Genomic DNA, 17,403 nt, shown 5'->3' with positions numbered 1-17,403 from the left:
GTTTTACGAGCTCTCCTACAAGACTTTAAATCAAGTTTGGAGTAAGTATCAACAGAGCTGAGAAAATCACCATTGCCTCAGAACTATTATTAGAGATTATCTATAGACTCAGAGAGAAACAGTTCAACATGACCTACCTAAGGATGTATATTCCAAGATGCTAGTTAGCATGTATGGAGACTCTGGCAGAGAATCCTGGCTGTCCCCCAGCATCCATTCTTTCTCAGTATTGAGTCCCTAATTTGTGCAGTGTGTATGGCTTACTGGCAATAAACACCACTTTTCTCAGCCATGAGTGATCCCATGACTAACTTCCAGCCAATAGAGTAGAAATGGAAAGTATCTTTAAAGAAGGGACATACACTTCCTTCTTCCCTTCCTCCCTTCTGGAAGGAAGAAACAGAAATAATGCTGGAAGAGAAGCAGAAATAATGCTGCTGGAGCTCCAACAACCCCCTTGTCCCATGTAAAGATCTCAGGAAAAAAAGTTTAGGGACATGGCAGAGCAAGAAGAGAGAAGTTTAGACTCTGTTACCATGAAATGCAGTATAAGCCCTGGGCTGACTACCTCTGACTTTCAGCACCTGTCTTGTTTCAGCCCTTGTTGGTGTTTTCTTTCCCTTGTTATTTTCAACTACATATAAAATCTTCTGAAATAATTAGCCTCAAAGACAAAGTGCCCGATAAAAAGCTAAATATATTAATTAATTAATTTATTAAACACTTTCTGAGAGAATGAACAAATCTAGGATTTCAATCACCTGTGTAGTCCCTGTTTACATGTGCCTTATCAGTTTTAGGAAATTTAGAGGAACTTATACTATTCTTTCTTTGAAAAAACAATATTTAAATATTTGTACATCCATGTTCATAGCTGTATTAGTCACAATAGCCAAAAGACAGAAGCATCTCAATTGTTCATCAACAGATAAATGGATAAGCAAAATGTGGTATATACATACAATGGAATATTATTCAGCCTTAAAAAGGAAGGAAATGCGGACACAGGCTACCATATAGATAAAGCTTGAGGACAGTATGCTAAGTGAAATAAGCCAATTACAAAAAGACAAATACTATACAGTTCCACTTATTTGAGGTCCCTAGAGTAGTCAAATTTATAGAGACAGGAAGTAGAATGGTGGTTACCAAGGGCTGGGGAAGGGGGGATGGAGAGCTACTGTTTAATGGGTATAGAGTTTTAGTTTTGCAAGATGAAAAACGTTCTGGAAATTGGTTATACAACAATGTGAACGTATTTTGCACTACTGAACTGTAAACTTAAACATGGTTAAGATGGTAAATTTTATGTAATATGTATATTACCACAATTTAAAATTTTTTAATAATTTTTTAAAAATAACTTTTATATTTTCTTCATCATTACCAAATTAACATAATTGTTGGCCCTAAAAGTAAGAAATACAGATCAGCAAAGAAAGAAAATGTGGCACTCTTTGATAACCTTATTATAGAGCCTGGCTCTGTGCTAAGCTGTTTATGTGGATTACCTCATTCATTTCACCCAACAAGCTTCTGAGGCCGATACAATTGTTATTAGCCCCATTTTATATCTGAGTAAAATTATGCACAAAAGATTAAGTAAATTGTTCAAGGTCACACAATGGGGAGTTGGTTGAACTAGAATCAGAATCCAGGTTGCCTGACTCTGGAACTTATGCTCTTATTGGTTAAGCTATTGTGAATGTTTTTGTCACTAATTATTCTTTGGCAGCATCATTTTTAATGATTACAGAATATTCCACTGTATGAAGGTACCATAATCTTCCTCAATAATCTCCCATCTAGAACCTTGAAAACATTACGCTAGTGGAAGAAGCTAGTTTATATGATTCCATTTATAGGAATTGTCCAATGTAGGCAAATCTATAGAAACAAAATGTTACCAGGATTTAGGGTCTTGGGAGGAAATGAAAAATGACTGCTAAGGGGTACAGGGTTTCTTTTAGGGGTGATGAAAATGTTCTAAAATTGCTTGTGGTAATGGTTGCATAACTCCATGAATAAATCAGAAAGTATTGAATTGTAAAATAATAATAATAATTTCCCATCTAAGTTGTTCCTGTTTTTACTACTCTAAGAGATGCTTCAGTGAACATCCTTTTACTCTGCATGTTTATTTCCTCAAGGATAAATTCATTAGTTGGCAGACCAAAGGTATGTGCATTAAGGCTTTTGAATCATAATGTTATACATTCTTAATCAAAGATTATTTTCCCCTTTGGTCTTAAAAACTTTATATGCTAGCCTGAAATCCTTGCTTAAAAAGAAAGCCAGTCATTAGGAGCTCTAAGCTAGTTCTCAGAGTGATCTTAATAGATGTTTGTAGATGCAGGAGATATACAATTAATTTAAGCCTTGTTAAAAATAAAACACATTCCATTGACTTTCTAGACTTCATTGATTGTGTGGAGTAAATATTTATTTAGGGAATTCTTAAAACAAACAATGGCGACTTATTTGACCGCTATCTGCTTCACGCATAATATCAAGTGTCTGTGAGCTGGAAGATAATAATCAGTTTCACCCCCAGTCTCTCCCTCAATCCCTTCCTATAAGCAGTTTCTTTCAACTTGAATTCTCAGTAGCTTTTCTTTCCCCAAGCCGTACTTTCCAGTACTTCCCATCAGAAAGACAGTAATCATATTAATGAATGACCTCAGCATCTCTCAGAAGGCAGCTAAATTAAAAATTCAAGTGCCCAAGATTTAATTCATCAAAACTATCCCATCAACTCTAGCTTAATTTATAGTAGTTTGCTACCAATAAGATTAGTTAGTGGTCATTACAGAATGAACAAAACTAATTTCACTAATGTGGGTAGCATTCAAAGGGAATCCTTTGAAACTAATCCAATCACTTAGTATGTAGTCCTAGTTCTGCCACTTGACATTCTAATGATTGAGGCAAATTAATTAACTTTGTGAGGCTTGGTTTCCCCCATCTAATAGGAGGGTGAAGTAGAATCACCTCTACCTGCTTGTCAGAGTTGGATATGAAATCATTTCATAAAGTGCTCCATAGGAACGTAACTGAAAACTAGAGATTTTAGATATGAAAGGGCCCTCAGAAGGCATCTAATTCTACTGCCTCAAACAAACATACAAACGCTTCAACTGAAGTTCAAATAAAGTAACTTGTTCCAAGTTGTGATGGACATGAATTTTTTTTCCAGAAGAGCAAGTCCCTTCTTTGGGAAATATTCCTCAAAATATATGGTTTTACTAAAGTTTGAAATAATTATAACCACCCCCACACACACACACTTCCAGCAAACAGGCAGATCATGAGGCCAAAAGGGGGCCAGTTGTAATCTCTATCCCTCTGACCACATTCATTGATCCAGGTTTGAAGATATGACCCCAGTTCTTCTCCTGGATTTTTAAAACTTAAGCTGCGAGGACAGTACCTTTTCCTCTCTGCCTGAAGCCTGCCACACGGTTGCCCTGAACAGAAGTTGGCCAACATAGATACTTCTGGTAATAATAATTCTACATAGTTAATATACCAATATCTGGGTGCAACAGCATCTACTAATAAGCAATGCCTCAACCTAAAGAACTAAGACTAAAAGTAGAAAATTGGGGGCTTAAGAGTAGGAACTGCAAAGGAGGAAAGAGATACTAGCCTTGCTGAAGCCCTGAGATCACGGTAAGTAGATAGCAGCAGCCAGCTTCCCACTCTGGAGCCCACCCTTATCTTCACAATCCATGTCAGTCTTTGCTATGCAAACCCAGCAATCAATCTTAAGGCAGTAAATGCACAGTTTTTGAAAAACTACAATGTGCATAACAGATACTTTGTTCCCATTGAAGTTACCATACTTTCTTTCATTTTCTTCCTATTAAAGTTGCCATCATTTCCACTATTCTAATTTGAGACATTCTATTCTCTAAGATATATAAGGCCGTCATTTACATTTAACCATTTACGTATATGTATTTTATCTGTGTAAATAGGAAGGCATGGGGGAGAACTCAACACCTTTCTTGCATAATTTTTTGAGTTAATAGGCTATTTATTATTTTTTTAATATCTTTTTCTTGTATATTTTAATTGATGTTGGGAAAAAAAAATCAATTCCAAACAGAAGATCTAGTTCCATTGCAGTTTTCATCCCCAGTGAGGTGTATGATGGAAATAATTACTGGGCATTACCTTTTGTTATAATAACAGATGCCATTCAATGGACCCGAGACAAAACAAACAAGTAAATGACTGTCTATTTATGGGTCAGTTTATTCTTTACTGCTATAAATAGCTTGTCCTTTGAGCATCACCATAGGTGTTTGCTCTGTATCACATGGGAATGTATTACTTTTCCTGCTTCAACATCTGCAGACTCATACGCATAAGCATAAATGGACCCCCAAATCTGAGGGATATTAGAAGGTGCTTCCTGGTTTTTAAGTGGGTCAGTGGGTCTACTGCTCTATACTTCCATGCAGTCAATTCCCTAGATGGCAAAAGAGTCAGACTGAAAAACCAAAGAAAGCAGAAAGTTTAATTTTGACGTTTTTCTTATGTTGGTATCATCATTACTCTCTCTTAAAGTTTGGAAAATAATTCTCATGGTGTGTAAATTACCCTTTGATTGAAGGTGAAATTCCTTTAGGTCAGAGTCTCTAAAGACAAACACTTCATAATCCAGCCGGGGTAAAGGAACAGAATATTCGGGTAAATTCATTGTTCTAGTTGATAAAGTATTTTAGATGGGACATAGATTATGGTTTACTGACTCAACGTATTAAGAGACAATAAAATATAAGTAATACACAAACAAGTAAAATTTTATTTTGGTGATTCAGAAGAACTTCAAGATCTTCAAACCCCTTGAAACTCAAAGTGCGCTTGCCAGTAGCTACCTCATCACCTGGGAGCTGGTTAGAGATGCAGAATCTCAGAGCCCACCCCAGATTCACTGAATCAGAATATGCATTTCAGCAAGGTCCCCAGGTGAATGGTATGTACACCGAAGCTTGAGAATCACTGTTAGTACCACAGGAAGGCCAATTTAAACATGACCTTTGTAGTATAAATGTAGCATAAATGTGTCCAAACGTTGATTAATTAATACAGAGTTTGAGCTGGTAAAAGCAAGACCGACACTTTGTTTTGTAGTTGACGCTACAACATTAATGCACTCAGATTGGCTTGGATTAATAGAAATAATTTACAAATGGACCAAGATTTGGGCCGTGGTAATAAAGTCCCTACTCCCTTATATAAGTGAAAAATTTCTGCTATAGCATCTTCATTTGAGAAGTTCAGATTTTCAAAGCTCAGCGTAAGCATCATTTGCCACGTGCAAACAGAAGCTCTTTGTGACGTCAACTCAGTTGTGTGCACTTTTATACTTGGGAAAGGTGGGACAATCATTTGTCAGGTAGTGTGTTAACGACATATATGGATTTTGGAATGGGAGTGGCACGGGTTCGAAACAATTGTGTATTGGGTTATTCAATCTACCTTGAAACAGGCATAAAGCTACTGATGCTATCTGTTATGTGGATTAAATGCAATTTCATGTGCCAAGCCCCTAACTCGGTGCCTAACACTTGGTTCTACATAAATGTGACATTTCTACATTTCTATGTGTGGAGCTTTTTCTGATTTTATTTTTTCATTCCCTCCCCCGTTTTGGAAATAATGTTTATAAATGTCTCCCAGACTTTTGTGTCTAGGGCTATAAGCATTAAAACCTGTAAGAGAGGGAAGCTAATGATGGCTAGCGAAGAGGTTACCCATCCAGCGCCGACCCAGCGTCCCCGCCGCCCAGGAGCCGTGGGGGCTGCGCGCTTTGCCTCAAAGGCCCTGTAGGTGGCAGCACTGAGGCTACCGGCGAGAGCAGCTCTGGACGCTGCAATTGAAGTGCCCGCTCCGACCCCGACAGAGGGTAAGGCCCTGTCATCTGCCCGAAAGTGCGAAGAGTTTGCTCCCACTCATGTAGAAACTGTTCTTTCCAGTACCTGTCAAAACTTCCTTTTCCCTTCCCTTCCAGCCAAACTTCTCCGCATGCGTTTACATTTGTAAGGCTTCTCTTTTAGGAGGAGTCTGAACTTAAACTCAGAAAACTGGCCTTCCAGTATCTTTCTGACCAATTCCTTTTGATTCACATCCAGATGTTTCCCAGTGGTCTTTTGAGAATTGCTTCTTCCTCCTCCTGGCCACTCCCGCCCCATCCCCGCCCAGTTTCTGGCAAGTCATAATGCTTGTAAACCACGTATAGGAAATGCTTTGCACAATTCTAAGCACGTTAAGTACCTTTCCTCATCTTTAAAACCAGTTCATGAAGCAGGTTGTCTTGTCCATAACATGCTCAAAGTCAGACTGTAAACCAGAGAGAGTCCAGACCCAGGCAGCCTGGTGAGTTGCTGTTTTTAACACCATGTTGAGCTGCCTCTTAAGGGAAGATTGTAAAAGAAATTTTCAAAGCCATCAGATAATTGCCTGCAAATTGAAGAGATCTCAGGAAGGAAATAAGTCTCTGCTACTGGAGAGTTCCCCAAATATAGATAATAACTCTTCTGGCCCACAAATAGGCAAGCTAATGGGCTCAGGAATGGCCTAATTTAGGCATTCACCAAGGCAGTAGAAAAATGAGAGAGGTCAGGTCTGGCAACAAAGCAGGGAGTCCCATTCAGAAAAGCATGTTGAAAGAAAAGAAGAGTTTCCTATCTCAGGCCTTGAGAAAAGCCACACCCAGTTCGTTTAATGTCAAGTCCTCACCTTTAGGGTTGGCTTTGTGTCGCTTCTCATGACACTGCTTTCCCCAGGGAGATCTACACCAGAGGTGGAGTGGAGTTAAGTACTTTCTTCTGTGGTCTTTGGAATCCAACAGACCTGGATTCGAATTTTCTTTCTGTACTTACTTGAGGATTTCAAGTTAATCGATGGTAAACCCCATTTCCTTGTCCGTAAGATGGATCTCTTGGTAACACCTGCCTCAGAGTTACATGAGATATTCCAGGCAGAGCTGTTTGCACAGTGCCCTGCACTCAGTAAGAGCTTCACCTGGGTTTTCACAGTAACGCTCCCAAATGTTTCCATTTCCAGCTTCTATCTGGTCTAGTCAGAGAGACTCCACTCCCCTACCTCCTACTAGATTCATCGCTCTGAATTGACCAACATGCTGTCATTCTTTTGCTCACCAACCTTCGCTAGCTCCCATGGCTTAGGAAAGAACATTTAAATTCTTTCCACTGACCATGGATTTGCTGCACTTCCCTCTCCGGCTGCCTGTACTACTAGCGTCCTTCTCACACCCTGGGCTTCAGCCGAGCTGAAACGCGAGCTGCACCCTACACCTGCCCCCATGATTTTCTGCTTCTCTCACTTTTGCTGTTTCCTCTGCCTAGTCCTGGGCTGTCTAGTACCGTAGCCACTAGCCATATGTTCCTGTTTACGTTAATTAAAATTAAATTTAAAATTCTCCCCTCAGTCACCACAGCCACAGTCCAAGTGCTCAGTAGCCGCCCGTTTTAGACAGCACAGATTAGAGCACATTTCCATCACTGCAGAAAGTTTAATGAGACGGAGCTGGCCTAGAGGGTATGTCTAAATACTAACCATCCTTAGGGACCAGCCCAAATGTCACTGACGCCACAAAGCCACTTCTGTGCCTCCCCAGCTGCAAGTTATCTTTCCCAAAGCAACAGAGACCCCACTAGCCATGACTCACCCAGCTGCCTGGTCACTACTGAGACACCCAATGTCCCAGGCCACATGTCACTTCAAGGAAAGCAGCTCTTTGGTTTCTGAGCCATGTGTGGTAGATGGGGGGGCATGGAGGCTGGAAGCTCCAGGGGACAAGAAATTTAATCTTATTGGTCTTAAGGAGTTTGGCTCCCAGTTTTAGGTACATTACAGATATTATCTTATTTGGCCCCCTTCAACTCTATCAAGTAGATAAGATTGTCCCTATGCTACAGATGAGAAAACTGAAACACACCATGGTTAGGTAACGTGTCCAAGATCACATACCAGAAAGTAATCAAACCAAATGCAGAATCCAGAGTTTGTGACTCAACACTGGGGCTTGTTCCATACACAAGCTGCCTGCCCTCAAGCCTTCATTGCTTTCAGGCTAAGTTGAGTGATTTCAGGCAGACTTGGAGGAGGGAGATGAGGGTGGGTGGATATCCCTGAACAAAGGACAAGAGTATTGTGACTAGAACTGCCTTTCATTCATATAAATGTGTTACCTCATCGTCATCTGCTTTTCTTACCTCTCTAAGGTCCCAGGAAAGAAAGAATAAGTCATATTCTGAGTGTGAGTGTGTGTGTGTGTGTGTGTGTGTGTGTGTACGTGTGTGTGTATGTGTGTGTGTGTGTGTGTGGTCTTAGCACAGGTATACAGGGTACAGGAAAAGAAGTTAGGGGGTATGGAATATAGTGAAAAGACAAAGTAAAAACCTTTCAATATCTCTTCATTGATGTCTGAAACCATTTTGCAACTTATACTGATAAGCAAAAATGGTTGAATATTGGCAGTTTCCTATGATTCAACTGAATAATCTTTATAATTATCAATTCTTTTATCTATTTTATCTATTTTCATCAATTAGAAACATTGGCTATTTAGGGGTCCAGCCTTGAATTTAGCACAATCCAAGTATGAATGCTTTAAAGCTCCCTGTCAGGGGCTTCCCTGGTGGCGCAGTGGTTGAGAGTCTGCCTGCCGATGCAGGGGACACGGGTTCGTACCCCGGTCCGGGAAGATCCCACATGCCGCGGAGCGGCTGGGCACGTGAGTCATGGCCGCTGAGCCTGCGCGTCCGGAGCCTGTGCTCTGCAACGGGAGAGGCCACAACAGTGAGAGGCCCACGTACCGCAAAAATAATAAATAAGTAAATAAATAAATGAATCCCCTGTCAGACATCTGGGACACAGAAGTGGTACCCTCTGCCTGCAACCCTCACCTGAATTTGTAAACAGGGAATGCAGGCTACTCTCTGAGCCAACTCTATGGACTCTATGGGCGCCATAAATAATCTGAGTAGAGATATAAAATCCCCTCAAAGAAGCTGAGAAGCTGCCCCAGGTAGCTCCTTGGAGAGGGCATTAACATATCTAAGGAAAGAACGTGAAGATCAGAAGGGGAGGAGTGGGGCTCAGAAAAGGAGAATCTCAGCAGGAGTCAGGAATACGGGGACACTGCCGGTCCTGGCTGACTGCCTTGCAGGGATATCTCGCCTGGCTGAGATAGAGGAACCAGGCTAACTGCCATGAAGATAGCACAACTCAGCTTCCTTGCAACTTTCCGTGTGGACTTTTCTTTGCGGGAAGGAATTCCTTGCACTCTGCTAGCCATTGCTGCATATACAGCAGTTTCGTTAAGTCTGCACAGAAGGGAGGTGATCCATGCCCCAGTCTCCCATTTCTGGAGCAGGCTGCCTCCTTCTCTAGATAATATCTGAATCAGAATGGTCAAAGTGAAAGTCAGTCCTACTTGTGCGAGAACCTGGTGTAGAACCAGAAAGAAAGTTAAATTCCCAGAATATTTACGTAAAGGGGGAGAAACCTATGATTCCAAATGTGTTTGGCTGAATTCTTTAGTCTATACCAGAGTCGAGTACCCTGTGACATTTCACTTCCTGTGAAACTGATACCCACAGTTTAATGGGAACATTTAAACAATCACAACACAAGCCAAACTACTTTGAAATGCTAACAGCCCTATCAAATACAAAAATGGAAGTGAAGAAAAGTTCACCCTTGTAAATATGAGTGGTCACGTGTCCTCCTGTACAAATGGTTTACTTCTGACCCACAAAAAACAATTCACTTTACGATTTAAGTGTACGCAGAAATTTTTAAATAGTTTATGATATTTATTTTAGTTATCTTTAAGGAAAGCCTTTGAAGTCTTATAAGAAAGATCTCCATAGGTTCAAATTCATTTGTTTAGTGATAAATTGTCCTTGAAATGTTGAACTAATGTTTCTGCTCATTTCATTTAATATTTTTTAAACCTTTGTGGCCAAATCATCTCATCTTTAGAACGTCCTAAAAATCAAGAGACAGCCTTAAATCATTATTAAAATTTAAGATGTTGGGCTTCCCTGGTGGCACAGTGGTTGAGAGCCCGCCTGCTGATGCAGGGGACATGCGTTCGTGCCCCGGTCTGGGAGGATCCCACACGCCGCGGAGCGGCTGGGCCTGCGAACCATGGCCGCTGAGCCTGCGCGTCCAGAGCCTGTGCTCCGCAACGGGAGAGGCCACAACAGTGAGAGGCCCGCGTACTGCAAAAAAAAAAAAAAAAAAAAAAAAGTTTAAGATGTCAAGATGGACCTGTAATGAAAATATGCAGAAGGTTTCTTTTCTTATGTGAATAAAGCGGCCCAGTAGCTTGCATTTTTTATAATGCCTGACTCCAAAAAAAAAAAAAAAATCAAAATGCCTGACTCCAAAAAAAAAATCAAAATGCAAGAGAATATTTAAAGTCTGGTTAATATTAAAAAATAACCTCTGAACAGTACAGTCTTCCTTTGAATGATGGAGAAAATAAAGCCCAAGGAAAGGAGCTGATTGGCCAGCAATGCCTTGGTGGATTCTAGCACTGATCACCATCATTAGCTAAAATTACCTGATGGCATCTGGAGACCTGGGGCCCTGCCTCCACCCTGGATTGTGTCTCAGTCCCATTCTCACTTTCTCTTAGGGTTGCCTCTCAGGCTGGACCACATTTGCAAACCATTAAACCAGAGGTTGCTGCTGCTAGTCAGACCATGGATACCAATGATGATGGACTAGAAATGACCTTATCTCTTTCAGAAGTAGCAATCCCTGTTTACCTTGCTGTGGGATGCTTCTAGCCTCACCATTTAGCACTGTCTTCAGAACAAGATCATAACCTATTCAAAGGGTAGGAAGAGTATTTGAAGTATCTTTTAATCTTCCTGCTCTAAAACTGAGGCTCTCATATAATCCAATACAAAACAAAAGTGGATTATTTTGAAGGCTGAATATCAGTGGACCTCAGGCAGCATGGATACCCTGAACTATTCCAGCTTCGTGATAATTTAAAGAGATATTAGGTGGATAAAGTTCACTAAGTAAACAAACCTCCTAAGGTTTGTTTTCCTTGGATGCAAAAAATATATACAGTTGTAAGAAATGAGTAGGGCCAGCCTCATGCAGATGCATCCTGTGCAGTGACACAGAGCTCTCGGTTTAATGCTCTGCTATTTCAGTCTTGAAATTCTTAATAATTTCGAATAAGGGGCCACTCCACATTTTCATTTTGCACCAGGCCCTGCAAATTACATAGCTGGTCCTGAAAAGTGAGAGTCCACACTTGATTCTTGGGGGTTTTTTGAATCGGCAATCAGAAGACCTGGGACTTATTATTCTGGCATTCTTTGACTTCAACTAGATTTTTACTTAAGGCTTTTATCATGAGCATATTCTCAAACTAAAAAAGGGCAGCACCATGACAATGTTTTTAAACAAAACTATTGATGTTGCAGTAAATGCACACAGTCATCTTTGTTAATATAAAATATTAGCCAGCAGCCAAGTAAGTTGTTTCTGTGGTCCATGGTCAATTCAACCTCATATTCAAGGGTCTACCATGTGCCAGGCATTGTTCTGGGCACAGGAGACATCAATCAGCCAAAGAGATAGCAATCTCTGCTTTCAGCTGGTTTAGAACCTAGTTAGGAGAAATAGAAAATAAATATAAATAAATAAGTCAACTCTATGTTAGAAGGTGACCAACTACAGAAAAACAAATCAGAAAAGAGGCACTGGCAAAGTTTTAAATAGGATGGTCAGGGAAGAACTCAATGAGAAGAGGACATTTGAGTCAAGCTTTGAAGGAGATAAAGGCACAAGTCGTGCATTCTCTGGCCAAGAAACAGAAAGCTCAGAGGCTCTAGGGCAGGTGTGCACTGTTTGAGGACTAGCAAGAAGGGAGAGAGAGTGAGAGGCATAGAGGTAATAGGAGTCCATTCTTGCACAGACTCGTAGATCGCTGTAAAAAAAAAAACTATACTCTGAGTAAGAAGGGAAGTGATTGAAGGGTTTGGAGCCTGGGATTGACATGACAAGATTGAATAGGACTGTTCTGGCTGCTGTGTGGAGGGGCCGAAAGGCATCAGGGATGAAACCAGGAGACCAGATAGGAGTGTGTTGCAATCATGCAAATAGAGGTGATCATAGCTTGGACCAGGTGATTAGCAGTGCAGGGGATGAGACGTGGCTAGAGTTTGGCTTTATCTGGAAGACAGAGCTGGTAGGATTTGCTGAAGAGAAACCACAAACAATAACAATAACCATAAGAAAAATAATAACAAGATCTTAGAACTTATTTTTCAACTAGACTGATTCTAGCCAACTTGGCTACCAACATTTTCTCAATCCAGCTTCACAGCAACCCCGGGGTGAGAATTATTACCTCCATCCTGCCGATAGGGAAACTGGGACTCAGAGGATTTAGATGATTTGATAAGGTCACTAACCAGTAAGTAGAGGAGACATTGATCTATTTAGATCTAAAGCTTTACCAGCACGCCATGCTGGATGCATGCTATATTCCAGAGTCAACTCAGATAAAAATAAATAAAAGAGAGCAAGAAAAATCTTATTTGGACTCTGAACTTTATTCTCTGTTTCCTGGCCGAAAGGGTAGCTAATGAGTTAGCTAGTAGCTAGTGAGTTAGCAGTGGGGTACCATAATGAACTTTGTTCTGGGAAAATGAGAGCTCTCCTACCAGGCACTAATTTAAGAGAAATGAGCTCATCTAGTTCTTTGAAAAATTTTAACAACCATGGAACTGTGCCAGTAGGGTAGAACCTGAGCTAGATAGATACCCGCTAAGGCGGCTTCATACCAGCCACTTTCACAAAGAGCCCATAGCTGCTCCTGGGGGGTGGTGAATGCAGTAACTACAGAAATGGCTTAGAGTTGATGGGAAGCTTTTGCCCTGGGGGCTCAATGGACTGAAAGGTATCCGCCATCCAAATGGGGTTGCACAGGGGAGGGAGGGAGGAGCTGTCAGCTACAAGTGAAGGATGGAAAGGGGCTGGGAGTAGGACCTGGGAGCCTGGCCAGGAGAGGCAGTAGCAAAGCAGCTGCCTCATCTTTGCCATTCTAAATGCCCTTATCAAAAGATGAGATCAGCCCAGCCTGCGCTGTCTTCAGAGGACGGCCGCCACTTGTATCCAGAGTTCACTGAAAAGTAAGAGCTTGGCGTAGGGGACAGGGAAAGGAACGTGGGCTTCCCCTAAAAATAAATGAAGTGAGATGATGTTCTGGCTACTACTGCTGCGCAACAATTCACCCCACAAGTTTGTGGCATGAAACAACGACTTTATTATGCTCTTGGATTCCATGTGGAGGGAATTCTGATGGAGCATAGTCATAGCTTGTCTTTGCTCCATGATATCTGGGGCCTGGACTGGGAAGATAAAAAGATGGGGTGGTGGGGGTGGTAACTTGAAAGCTGTGGACTGGAATCATCTGGAAAAGTCTCCACTCGCACATCTAGCGGTTGATGATGGCTGTTAGTTGGGATTCCACCCGGTGAAGTTGGCAAGAACACATGACCTGGGCCTCATAGCATGGCAGCGTTGTGGGAACCAGATTTCTCACATGCTCAGGGTTCCAAAGGTGAGCTTCCCAACAAAAAGTTGGCAGCTGTGTCGCCTTTTCTGACCCAGCCTCAAAAATCTTGCAGTCACGGGCTTCCCTGGTGGCGCAGTGGTTGAGAGTCCACCTGCCTATGTACGGGACACGGGTTTGTGCCCCGGTCCGGGAAGATCCCACGTGCCGCGGAGCGGCTGGGCCCGTGAGCCATGGCCCCTGAGCCTGCGCGTCCGGAGTCTGTGCTCCGCAACGGGAGAGGCCAGAACAGTGAGAGGCGCACGTACCGCAATTAAAAAAAAAAAAAAAAAAAAATCTTGCAGTCACTTTTGCTGCATTTTATTAGTTATTAGCAAATCACAAGCCCACCTAGGCTCAAAGGGAGGGTATGTAGATACCCTCATGGGATGAGTATCAAAGAATTTGCATGCTTGTTTAAAACGACCACAATGAAGCTTAAAATATCCCCATGTTTGGGGAGCCTGCACTTATCCCAGGATCTGGGAGGAGAGTGGGAGGGTGCTGTGACCTGCAGGGGGTGTCAACCTCCAACAGGAAGTGCTTTTGTCTGTTCTCTGCTCCTTTTCAGAGTCTACAAGCTCATTCTTATTTTCTCCTGCTCCTTGATGCAGAAGTGGGTTCCTCCCTGCCATCTTTATTAAATTTATAATTGGGGCTTCCCTGGCGGCACAGTGGTTAAGAATCCGCCTGCCAATGCAGGGGACACGGGTTCGAGCCCTGGTCCGGGAAGATCCCACATGCTGCGGAGCAACTAAGCCTGTCCACCACAACTACTGAGCCTGCTCTCTAGAGCCTGCGATCCACAACTACTGAGCCCGCGTGCCACAACTACTGAAGCCTGTGCACCTAGAGCCCATGCTCCACAACAAGAGAAACCACTGCAATGAGAAGCCCGCGCACCACAATGAAGAGTCGCCCCCACTCGCCGCAACTAGAGAAAGCCCATACACAGCAATGAAGACCCAACGTGGCCAAAAATAAAATAAATAAATTTATAATAAATAAATAAATGTATACTTAATTTAGTGAGTTAACAATTCAATACTTAAGATTCTAGATGACGCGAGTTTGAGTTCTGACTCCACAAGTCCTTAGTCATCTGACTTTGGACAAGTGGCATGACCTCTCTGAGTCTCAGTCTCCTCATCTACAAAATGGAAGTTTATAAGATTAGGCAGAGAAAAGCCACTCAATAAATGCAAGCTGACCTGATTTTAAACTGTTCAGTGATAAGTCATTTTTATTTTTTTAATAAATTTCCTACTCCTATACTTGGTTCATGGCTGGGACCAGGGAGACCATATTCCCATCCTGACCCCAGATCTACTACCTGTGTGCCCTTGGGCAGTCCCTTTATCCCCATTAGCCTCAGTTTTGCCATGTGTGTACAGTGGATACGAGATAGATAGATAATAGAGGTCTCAAGGGTACTTGGGTGTGTTAAATAAAGTAATACATATAAAACAGCACCACCAGGCCAGGCTTTTAGGAAGGTTAATTCCCTCCCTGTCCCATTTAGCATCCGCCCACCAAACACACACACACATATCCCCGCCTCTTTTCTTCTTTGGTACCACTGCGCCTCCATGAAGGGAAAAAAGTTCATTCTGCTTAAAGATTCAGAACTTTCCATATCCATCTCATGAGCCTTTCCCATCAATACCCATTGCCAATTTCCCAGTCTCCCACTATGAAAATTCAAATACCTGAACCTTTTGTGAGAAGATGTTGCCTAGAGATAGCATAATCTACCGGAGCCTTGAGAAGAAAGCCCACAGGACAGCCCAGGGTAGGCTGGGGGCAGCCCCAGATCACAGTGGGCCGCCTTGCCTGGAGGCCTGGGTAAATACATTAGCCACGCCTGACTCCAGCCCCCTGGTGGGGAGGCTGACACCGGCGGGCTGGCGGGAAAATCCCTCTCACTGTATGTCTGTTACTCGATTTCCAGCCTTTGTACTGAAGGAGCTAGAGGGGCAATATTGCTAAAGCCCACGGTTTTCTCATTCAGGACTAAACTGAGCGTAGCGTGACAGCGAAGAAGAGCTTAAAAACGTCTCCCCCAAAGTGGGGTAGGCCTGAAGTGATCCCAATTCTCCCTGTAGTGTCTTTGCCCAAATACCCATCACAGTCACAATCATGTTCCCTGGCAACACAGCAGAAACCGTTCCCCCAAGTAACTGTCAGCTGTCCTTCCTTTTTTTTTTTTTTTTAAAACGGAAGGAGAAGTTATTTATCAGTGAAAGGAATCTGAGTGTTTACATTCCTTAGACCAAGAGAGGAGACACAGCCCCTGGGAAAAGGCTAGCCAGAAAGCTGAATGAGCTGCCTCCTTCTCGTTTCTTCCTCTAACTTTTTTTAGAGAGTACCATGGGGTTGAAGGTGTCATCTTTTTTCTCCCATTACCCTGTGTCTGCACTGGTTCATCGACTTAGGCCTTCAACAAGCATTTAATGAGCATCTATTCTGTGCCTGGCTATGTGACCCATCCTGGAAACATAAAGATGAATTAAACAGGATCCAGCCTTCAAGATGCTGCATGTATGTTTTGGTGGGAGGTGGTGGGAGGGCCAGATACATGAGAACACATAAATGTCATTGGGTATCCAAGCGCTGCGGTAGAGCCTGGCAGTGCAGCCACACAGGAGGACCAGCAGCTTATGGTGATGAGTGAGCGATGGGTGAGTGGACGTTTGCTGTGAGGGAAGGAATAGGAGAGTATTTCAGCAAGAAGTCACAGCATGCACAAAAGGCATGATGTAACACGGCCCTCTGCGGCGGGTCGCTGGGTGCAAGGACTCAGCCAGAAATGTAGCTGAACTTGCTGGCTAGGCTGGGACTTGCCATGCTACAAAATCTGAGCTTTTCTCCAACCCTCCGGAGAGCTGCTCTTCCAAAATAGAGCAGTTGGCAGGCAACTTTCTGATGGCCACACTTGCGGACTTGGACCTGGTGCTGCCTCAGTTTCCCCCATCTGCAAAACATAAACGGTTGCTTCTCCAAGCCCTTGCACAACCTGGATGAGCTACAAAGAGAGTATTATGTGGCTCCCAACTGTCATCTGCTTTATTGGTTCGAGAATGAAAGCGTTCATTTATTTTTATGGGACACATGGGCTTGGTAATTTTTTTTATTATTAAAAATAAAATTTTTGAGAAAAATTCAAAAGTTCGGTTTCACAGCTTCCTACAATATTGAGTTTGGACTGGGTTTCTCAGACACAGCCAGGGACTAATGCTGAATAACAGTGAACCATGTGGGTTTCTTTTGAGACAAACTGAATGTATGCATCACTCTCCCCACCCCTTTCCTACATGTTCCCCCAGAAGACTTGTGATGATTTCACTTCTCTATTTTTCAGGGAGTTGACATCCAGTAATGAGCCGGCTGGCTGGTGGACTAAGTAAGGCTTAGAGCTGGTTGTTTCAATCTGTGACCACCAGGATGTCCAGCTGACAAATGAGAGAATACTGCTGTAGGAGAGAGGAGACTGTGTCCCTTCTCCTTCGTAATTGTTCTCACTTTTCAGCCTCAGATCCCGAAGAATTGGGACCTGACGTTTTTATGTGAAGGTAGAACTGTGTCTGAATTTACTCTTGTGCTGAGGGTGAATGGTGGGAGGGGAGGTATGGGTGCTATAGTGAGGTCAGCCCGAAGTGGTGGGAGGAAGAATGGGCTTTGGAAAGAAATGAACTTGATCGAGGGGTTTCATGAAATGGGCAGTGAGTCTTAAGCTGGGGTTCAGGAAGCCCTTGCATCAGGACCACCTTTGCTGC

This window comes from Stenella coeruleoalba (assembly GCF_951394435.1).
Source record: "Stenella coeruleoalba genome assembly, chromosome: 9".
NCBI classification, from domain to species: domain Eukaryota; kingdom Metazoa; phylum Chordata; class Mammalia; order Artiodactyla; family Delphinidae; genus Stenella; species Stenella coeruleoalba.
This window is presented reverse-complemented; position numbering follows the sequence as displayed.